This window comes from Nilaparvata lugens, chromosome X, assembly GCF_014356525.2.
Source record: "Nilaparvata lugens isolate BPH chromosome X, ASM1435652v1, whole genome shotgun sequence".
In the NCBI taxonomy this organism is placed as follows: Eukaryota; Metazoa; Arthropoda; class Insecta; order Hemiptera; family Delphacidae; genus Nilaparvata; species Nilaparvata lugens.
Window position 1 is genome coordinate 30839241 of NC_052518.1, and position 10265 is coordinate 30849505.

Here is a 10265-nt window from a genome sequence, read left to right on the forward strand (position 1 = left end):
GTGGAATTGGATAAATCTTTCGGATATTGTAGCATGATTGTATTGAAGCTTCCAGATGACTTGATTGATACGATATCCTCGACATTACTAGAATTAAAGATGATTTCTTGAAAATTGACATATTTTTGCCGCCATCTTGTTTTTTTCATGATGACAAACATTTTTAAGATTGCCATCATGGATAATCTATTTCTACACATCATTATATAGAGATTGATACCATTCCCAAGTATGTACCATCAAAGAGTCATGAGTTACACGGTTTTCTAATTGTTGAGATTGTCATTTGGTGGAAAAAGCGTGTTTTCCGCTGCAAACAGTACTTTGTACTCTTTTTCCGATGACGCTCCAGCCGTAAAATATGGACTCACAGCCTCCAACCAGATGTCATTTTTAAGCTTTGAAAATATTCTACAACAATGTGCCAATAATACTAGTGTTTGTCTACTGTGAATACATATACAGAGTTGAAAGTGAAATATTGTCCCCGAAAAGTGTATGTTTCAAGTTTTTGAAGTTGAATAAATAATTGAAAGAGTGGTTGAAATGAGATGATTCTTCCGAACATCATTTTTTCGTTAATTCTAAACACTTTGGTGGTAGAACCAATCCGATATCTCTCACAATAACTGAATAACAAGAGATGTAAAAATTTCTGTCAATAATGACCGCCATCTTGTATTTTTCAATGATGTCGAATATTTTCGTTGTTACTATCATCAATATTCTTATTCGTCTTGTTGTAACGAGGAGATTGAGACCATTTGCAAGTCTCTATCTTTAAGTAGTCATGAAAAAATCTATTTTATAGTTCTAGCCTGTTACCTCATGCATAAGGAAAAACACACAAGGAATCATGCAGGATTTTCTTTGTAGGGCCCTGGAGAACTCATTTTTCGACGTACAGTGCACAAAGATATATCATTCCAAAGTTGAAAAAACGCTCTAAATTTCAAAGATTGTATTTTTTTCTGTATCTCTTGCACAAAAAAAGTTATAATGGAATGAAATTTGAACAAATTAAGAAAAAAAACGTTTTTTGGGCTTTTGAAGGTTATAACTAAAAAAAATATGCATTCTAGAGGAACATTTTATAGAATCAAAATCTGTAGAGGAAGAGTTTAAAAATATTTTCGTCTAGAAAAAACGGTTGAATATCTTGAACGGTTATTGAAGTATAAGCGATATAGTAAAACCCTGAAAATTTTGGCGGCCATCTTGTTTCCGAGGTGTTTGACTGTGATTTCGACTTATCATCATTACGATCCTTATTATGCTAGAGTAGCTTAGATTAGAGAGCACTGCTAAGAATTTTTGCACAATCCCCGAGAAATAAGGAAAAATTTTTGCGCAAATCCCCCTCCCCCTCCCCCTCCCCCTCTGCGCATGCGCCCCCCCTCTCCTCCCCCTCTCCCTTTCCTTCTCCCTCTCCTCCCCCTCTCCCTCTCCTTCTCCCTCTCCTTCTCCCTCTCTTCTCCCTCTCCTCTCCCTCTCCTTCTCCCTCCCCCTCTCCCTCTCCTTCTCCCTCTCCTTCTCCCTCTCCCTCTCTTCTCCCTCTCCTTCTCCTTCTCCTTCTCCCTCTCCTTCTCCCTCTCCTTCTCCCTCTCCCTCTCCTTCTCCCTCTCCCTCTCCTTCTCCCTCTCCTTCTCCCTCTCCCTCTCCTTCTCCCTCTCCTTCTCCTTCTCCCTCTCCCTCTCCCTCTCCTTCTCCCTCTTCCTCTCCCTCTCCCTCTCCTTATCTCCCCTCTCCCAGTGAGGACGAGGGGGAGGGAAAAAGGGAAAAAATAATTTCCCTTTGAGGGAAAAATGCTATACTGTCAAATTAAAGTGAATCCATCTTTATACTGACAGATTAAAGTGAATCCATCTAATGCTATACTGTCAAATTAAAGTGAATCCATCTAATGCTATACTGTCAAATTAAAGTGAATCCATCTAATGCTATACTGTCAAATTAAAGTGAATGCTAAATGAGTGAATCTGTATAATGTCCCTTTGAGGGAAAAATTCTCTACTGTCAGATTAAAGTGAATCCATCTAATAACTTATACTGTAAAATTGCAAATAATTGGTTTGCTTTCCACCCGACAGTTAAGAAAAATTTCACAAATTTATATTGAAATTTTCTATGTGTGCTGTACAAACCTGCGGGCGTTGCTTTTTAAGTGTGCTCTCCGAGAATATCTATAGTAAATTTAGTATGAACAAGCATTCCAAAAATGGCTATAGATATCCTCAGACCTATATCACTTGGGGTATCAGCTCTATTGATGTCTTAACAGTGAGAGGTCAATGATCTAAGTTGATCTTTTACATTTTTTATCTGCAATGTCATACAAGCATTTCCAAAGTTCATCCAGAGGCGAGTTAATTTTTTGAATTTTGCAAAGCTAAAACACTGCATGACCTCGATTAAGTTATGAACAATAAAATTGATAAGGTAGGAATGTGCACTTAGCTGTAACACAGTTGTCTCTGAGGGGGGCATATCTAATTGTAGACAGACAACATGTACGAGCTTTATGCAATCTCAGTGCATGCAAGCAATAAACACACTGTAATTCCTTTCCGTTGTAGAAGAATCCATATCATGCAAAGTTTCTTTTCTGTGCATTCGTATACATCGGTGCCAATTTCATACTTTGCATTCGATTGTTTTCGCACAAGAAATTATTTGTTTGATACATATTTTTAAACAGCAAAGAATTATAATGTTGGGCACTGTACAACGCACACCTTCCATCGGGTCTATACTTATGTATCTTACATGCATCATAACACCACGAAGTGGTGAAAAAGCTGAAATCAGGCTTGACAAAGTCCTCCGCTATGCATTGTACGTTAGAATGCAATCTTCTCAAAAACTTTGCTTTCTCAGTTCCTTTTGTGAAAATTTTCTCATAACTTGCAAGGTAATCACGTATTAATGAGTCACTGTATTCTAAATCTCCATCTTCCCATTTTATTTTATGATAATTACGTTCCAGCCATGTTACGTCGTTAAACAATTTTGTAGTCAATTCCATCTTTGGAAATGGTGATTTGAAATGGAATACAGCATAATTATTGCACTCGTCAACGATAGCAAGTTCTTTCACAATAATTTGATTACAAGTTTGTTTAAACCAGTGAAGATCAACCGTAGCAATTTTCGTAGACGACTGCTTTTGCACTCCTTTCTGTTCCTCTTCACGTATCTGTTCCTCCTCACGTTTCTGCTCCTCCACCTCCTCTTCCCCCTCCTCTCCCGACTTCTGGATTGGTGTACTGCTTCTCCTTGGTTCATAATGGAAATTTGTTGATTCAATATCGTAAAGTACCGACGACTGAGCTTTGTCCAAAATATCAGAACCAAGATCACAAAGTATAGAGCGAGTTTGTGGCTTGTCCAAAATATCAGAACACAAAGAATAGGACATGATTCCTGTTCAAAGGTAAAACTGATAATGGCTTACATTTGGTGCAGTACACACCTTATATAACCTGCAGTGATGCACTCTATCAACAAATTACTGAACTTCTCAATTTAACAGCACGTACTCCGGAGTACATATCATGTTATTTTCATAATTTCTCCGGTTTGATTCGCATTTTATTCTGAAATCGCACGGTAAATGTAAAAAAGAAATTTCCTGCATCGCGAATACGTCAGAGAGATTTTTGACACTTTCGGTAGGCAAAATTAAATTTCTAGATTCCTACAAGTTTATGTCTGAATCCTTGGAAGTATTGGTGCGTAATTTGGTAGAAAGTACAGACATGGAAAAGAAGTTGGGGAAAGAAAGTACATTGGAAAGAACTTCCTCCAATAGAATGATTTAACGGACACACCTCTGACACGCAAAGAATATCAACATGCACAAAGAGTGTTCTCAACATTCAATATTTTCATTACCTTTCAACTCAATGCTCGAACATTAACTCTGTGGGTAGATGACACAAGCTGATAAGTCATGATTTGTAAACTTTTCAGGAGAGCAATTTGAAAGTTTGGCATAGCTGCAAACATTATCTATAATATTTTTTCTTACCCATTTTACACTAATATAATCAGCTGATCCTCGACTATTTAAATAGTCTTACCCATTTTACACTAATATAATCAGCTGATCCTCGACTATTTAAATAGAAAATATTAAGGGATAAAACAATTTATTTAAATTAACTATTGAGAATTTTTGCAAGTGATGACAGAGATATCATGTTTTGCCATCTGCCAAATGTTTCAAATCACAATGTAACAGTATAGGGAATATCTTAAAAATCGATTTTATAGAAATTTGAATATATTTTTTAAAAATTAATTGATATTATTTACAAGTATTGATCAAGTTAACCAAACTTGAACTGTTTGCAAAGTTGTATGGGTTATGTAGTTCTCAATATGGGTTATTGATTTTCAGATTTTATAATAGCCTACCAGTACATACACTTATCAAATTTTGTCATCTTTTGATAATTGGATTATAATACAAACCGGTAGAAGAGTGTTGAGATATATGTACTTATCAATATTTGTCAACTTGGGGTTTGGAAGAAAATGCAGTATCAGGCTTAAGCAAGGTCTATATCTCAGCTATTTAAAAAGGTACAACATATTTAGTTATACCATCTTATAGATCTAATTTTTCTGAACACAACCATATGCATAACTCAATATGGTCAAAAATGTGACTTATCAACTTGTGTCATCTACCCACAGAACTAAAGTTAATTAATTAATCATTACACTAACTTAATCTAAAAGAAAAAATGGAATTTTCTATTAATTTGGAATAATACTTTGAATTCGCCTATTCAGATCATCTATTTGAAATGAATTTTCAAAATGCATTTCAAATAGTTGATGTGAAAAAGTCAAACACAATAAAAGAATGAATGGAATACCAATCCAGCCATGTGTACGATGCATTCATTCATACAAGACCTTGCAAGGTCGCGAATGAATGAAATGCATCACACCAAATGTGGCAGGCCAACGCCCTCACTTCGCAACAAGGAAGGCAGAGCGTTGAGCCGACCTTGACACAGTGAGCGATCGCCCGATGTTGTCAGCTCATGCGCATGCTTGCGCGTGCGTACACACTTCATTCTATAAAACACATTTTAATTTTTCTTATCACTCAATGCAACTTGGAGAGTTAGTGATTGAGTTCTCTACACGTATACTAGTGTGATAGGTGAGTGAAAACTTTTTATAGAATAACAAACTATTTTTTATTGATATATAACAAGTAAATTATGCGGTTAACAAAGTAGGTTATGTATATGCTGATAGGCAATGCAATTGTCACCTTAACACAAAACTTGTAAATTATAGATTCATACAACCTCAGCTGAGTGAAGTGGAGGAAACACAATACTTGAAAATTATAGATTATAATGAAAATATATGTAATGGCTTGTGCCAAAACTAAATACTTGAAAATTGTGATTTACAAGATATAGGTTATATTGCCGAAAGACGATGTAATGTCAAGTCCAAAAATTTGTTACAAGATCATTAACAAAATAAGTAATAATAAAATTCATAAAATGTTAACTGGTAATATAATTATCATGATTTAAATTTTATGCATTTTAACAATGTTTATGACAGTCATGCACTGATTAATATGTTTCACAAACAGTAACAATGATTTGCATTATCAAATTGCATTATTTGCATTAATAAATGATTTTCATTTTAAAAGTAATAATATCGTAAATTCATAAAATGTTAACTGAAACCCTAAAAGTAAATCCGAAAATTTGTTACAAGATTATTAACAAAATAACTTATAAGTAATAATAAAATTCATAAAATGTTAACTGGTAATATAATTATCATGATTTAAATTTTATGCATTTTAACAATGTTTATGTCAGTCATGTACTGATTAATATGTTTGACAAACAGTAACAATGATTTACATTTACTTTCAAAATTTTCATTTTAAAAGTAATAATATCGTAAATTCATAAAATGTTAACTGAAACCCTAAAAGTAAATCTGAAAATTTGTTACAAGATTATTAACAAAATAACTTATAAGTAATAATAAAATTCATAAAATGTTAACTGGTAATATAATTATCATGATTTAATTTTATGCATTTTAACAATGTTTATGTCAGTCATGTACTGATTAATATGTTTGACAAACAGTAACAATGATTTACATTTACTTTTAAAATTTTGGATGTCTTTGGAGGTCAAGATCTGCGTGAAACGTTCAGGTATGTAAACATCTGTTGTTCTCTGACCTGACAGCCGGATCTTGAGCACCACGCGACGTCCATGTTGATTGCAGACCTCCCTCACGTCCTCAATAGGGTAAGGCGTACCCTCCATCAACTCTCTTAGAGGAGTCCAGGGTTTCGGGGCGTACCTATTGATGACAGTGAGGAAGTGCTCCTCGGGGAGAATTTCATCCTCCTCCTGCTGTAACAGCGTCATTATGGAGCTGTCCTCCTCATCCTCTTCCACCGCATGTTTCTGTTGAAAAATATTTCATTAGACTCTTATTTGTTTCAGGTTATAAAATCATACAAGAGAGAGATCTTGCGCTCAACAGATTCACTACTCAAAACTGTGACTAATAACTCGCAAATTCTCTGACATGAGAGAGTGATCTTGCGCTCAACAGATTCACTACTCAAAAAATGTGAGTAATAATTTGGAAATTCTCTGACATAACTCTCAATTATCGGAAAAAAATTTTTCACTTCATTACAATCAACATAAATGATTGCAGAAAACATAAATATTTCACCTTTCATTAATCATGCAAATTTTTGTTTCACACTCAAACAACATATGATTTGATTTTTCATATATATATATGTAATTCTCCAATTCAAATTGTTTCAGTAGGAATGTTTCATGCGACATATTTAGTAAACATGTTTAAACAATACAACCATCGTGAGAATTTATCTGTGTTCGGATTGTTTTGATAGCACAATTAGATAGCTCAGTCTTCGCTCACAGTATAAGAATCAGTAATGACTTGTAATGCACACAAAAGATTTATAAAATTCACATTTTATAAAGATTTTGTGTACATTACAATAATAATATTTTTGTATGCTAACCTTCGATTGAGTGAGGACGTCGGGCTCTCTGTCTGTTGCAGGCTTGTACGAGTGAGATAGAAACACAAAGGAGGCGTGTATCACAATTGGCGAACACTGCCGATACTCCCCAGAGCTTTAGCACGATGATAACATTTGATTGTAAGTGAAAATTTTTGTTATATTCCCATATTTTTGTGAAATAACACTAAATTGATTTATAATATATATTTAGTGTTACAGTTTGGTTACATTGTTTTTCCACAGCATTTTCTCACCCCACAACTCGGTCTCATAAGCAATTGTGCTCTCGTGAAGGAACCTTACCTGCATCTAGAAAATCATAGCCGAGGAGCTACCTGAACCGAGTCGAGGAGCTGAGAGAAGTCGATTATTTCATTTCGTCAAATCAACACATGTAAGTTCATTTTTACTTAAATTTTTCTCCTCCTCCTTTGTCCTCCTTTGTCCTCCTTTCTCCTCCTTTGTACTCTGTTCTCCTCCTCCTCCCCTCCGAGGACAAAAATTGTCCTCCATTCTCCTCCTTTGTCCTCCTCCTTTGTGCTCCTCCTCCACTCGTTTAGCAGGAAAGAAAAAATGAGAGAGGAATCAGGAGAAGGGGTGAGAGCTCAATGTCATGAGGATTGTCACAATAATTTTCTTTATTTTTAAATTATTATACATACATCAAAGCATATCTATGACCAAATCAAATACAGAAAGTAACTCTTTCCTTATTCCTACTGGGAATAAAACATCTAGCTTGATTCTAATTTTATAATTCAAATCTATGTTCGGGTTTTCAAATTCTTCCTCTAACCAATAGTTTGAAAATGCTTCCACATTTTCAAACTGTAGGATATACCGAGTATTGTTTCTATTGTACACTTCTTTTATTGCAATAATGACCAACTCTATACCTTGTGGTAACTCTTCCAATCTTTTACACTGTCCTACTTTTACTTTCCCTTTAATTTCCAGCATTGTGATGTTATTATACTGCTCCACTTCTTTTTGTGTGAAGGGAGTGTCTTCCAAGTTTTTCCAAACATCTGGGAGAAACTTAACTGATTCTATTCTAGGAAATGTATGTCCATTATAGCTTGACATACCATTGACTGTAATTACACAAATTTTCTCTTCCCTTGGTAGACAAATAATTTCTTTTTTGTCAGTGTAAGGGATTACAAAATAACCCTCTTTCTTGAGAGTTTCGATAGCTTTGTATGCATTAATGAAAACATTTTTATGGCAGCCCTTTACAAAGTAAACGTTTTTCAAACCATCTTTCTCCCCTAGTACACCTACATATGGGAATTTCCCAGTATTATTCACAGTAAATGCAGTCACATTATAAACTCCACTAGGCTCAAAATTTCGCCAATGTGAATGGTCCAAGTTCCTCTCTCAAATTTTCTATTTTAAAATTCTTCTAGCTGCTTATGCCGTTCCCTAAATGACTGTGTGGCTTCAAAAAACTCAATTTTCCTCCGTTTTAGATCAATTTCATCCAGTTCTAGCTTACGCTTCTTGGCTGATAGCACTGAGATAGGAGACAAGGGTATGGAGGAAGCTTACATATTATGTTTGCCCGTTTTCTTAAGACTTGTGGTATCAAGTTACCTGTTGCTACAAGACCCAACTCATCTAGGTCAACAACTTTGGATATGGTAGAGAAAACTGTGGTTGACTTGGAGAAATAAGTCTCTCCACTCTTAATATAACACTTTTGTGAGAAACTGATATTATTTTTGTTTGATGGATCCTCGAAAATTTCCACATAATTAATAGGTAGTAGATTAAAGCTAAATGCAGAGATTACATAGGATATTATTTTATTTCTATGTTGTGGGTCAGTGGGAAGCTTTACTTGTACTCCACTCAATTTGCTGGTATTGCTATTACCCCCAGTAAACATACTGTAGAAGATCATTATAGATCAAACAACAACTATTTTTCAAATTATCTGTCAGTTTTCTCCACATTTTAGCCAAGGACACAGAATAAATTGGAGCATTTTGGAAATAATTTCTACTATCATTCAAGAGTGACAAGCTATCTTGAATAGGGTCAAAGGTTTTGCTATTGGCTCTATTTGTTAAACTATAGTTACAGATTGTAGCTCCCAAACGTGTAATACCATGCATTTTACCTGTAGGAGAGGTGAAAGTTTTCCCTAATCTTGAATCTGCACATTCAATAAAGTCTACAATTTGGTTACCTAATTGCTTATTTACACCAGAGCTTGTTATTTCACATACAAACTTATTATAAATTTTCACCCTCGCATTACTATTAACCCAACTCAAACAATCAATCCCAACAGTTTTATTGTTATCTGCTATCACATTATAGTCTTCTTTATATTCTCCTTGGAAACAAAAATGATGATTTGTAGTTAGAAAATCACACTTTAGTGAACCGTCTTGGATAGATAAGAGTCAATTACTAACTAAGTAAATATTTTACAATTGATTATATACGCTGATCATTCCAACTTATAGTTTAATATGTTTTCAGATATGAGCTCTCGAACGGAAATCATTTGATGAATATATAAGCTCAGTATATTATAAATAGGCATTTTAATGAATTACGTAAATATGATTCTGTTTCTTTAGAAAAAATGGCGAGAATACAAAGTTATCGTTGTGAACTAACTGAACTATTGGAGACGCATCAGCAATTATTGGACCAGTTAGCAGAAAAAGGATGGACAAATCTACAATATTTAACATTTGTGAGAGATTTGAAAAATTAGGAGTTTGGCATAGTGATAACTATAATCATATTTCAGTTTGTGATTTATACGGTACATCATATGATAAATTCTGGGAGAATGGCAATATCCCAGGCTCATACAGATGTGATTGTGCACATCTTAAAGAGTCTATCGATAAAATTAAGAAGGTTATAACAGAAAAAAATAAACATTTAACAAAAGAACAATTAAATAAACTTATCTGGAATTTTTTTTCCAGATTTTCAGATGAGACAGGCTTAGAACAAGATTGATAGCATATTCTGTTTAATTTCAGATTGGAGATGGATTCAATTTCATTTGATAAGAACTATTTTTCGAATAAAATCGATAAAAAATATAGATGTTGTTATTTCGAACTTATTGACAAAACAATATTAGAATTGAATAATTTCGGAAAAGAAGGACTAACGTTTGAGGAATATTTAACATTTATAAAACCTGGTAAAA

General features: G+C 34.2%; 1 long non-coding RNA gene across 1 annotated transcript; it reads left to right on the top strand.

The window, feature by feature from the left end:
* The first annotated feature begins 4751 nt into the window (after window positions 1-4751).
* On the top strand, window positions 4752-9720 carry LOC120354958. The gene is made up of 5 exons (XR_005573333.1): window positions 4752-5179; window positions 6516-6645; window positions 7117-7216; window positions 7322-7472; window positions 9575-9720. It is a non-coding gene; the product is annotated as an uncharacterized LOC120354958 (long non-coding RNA).
* The last annotated feature ends 545 nt before the right edge of the window (window positions 9721-10265 follow it).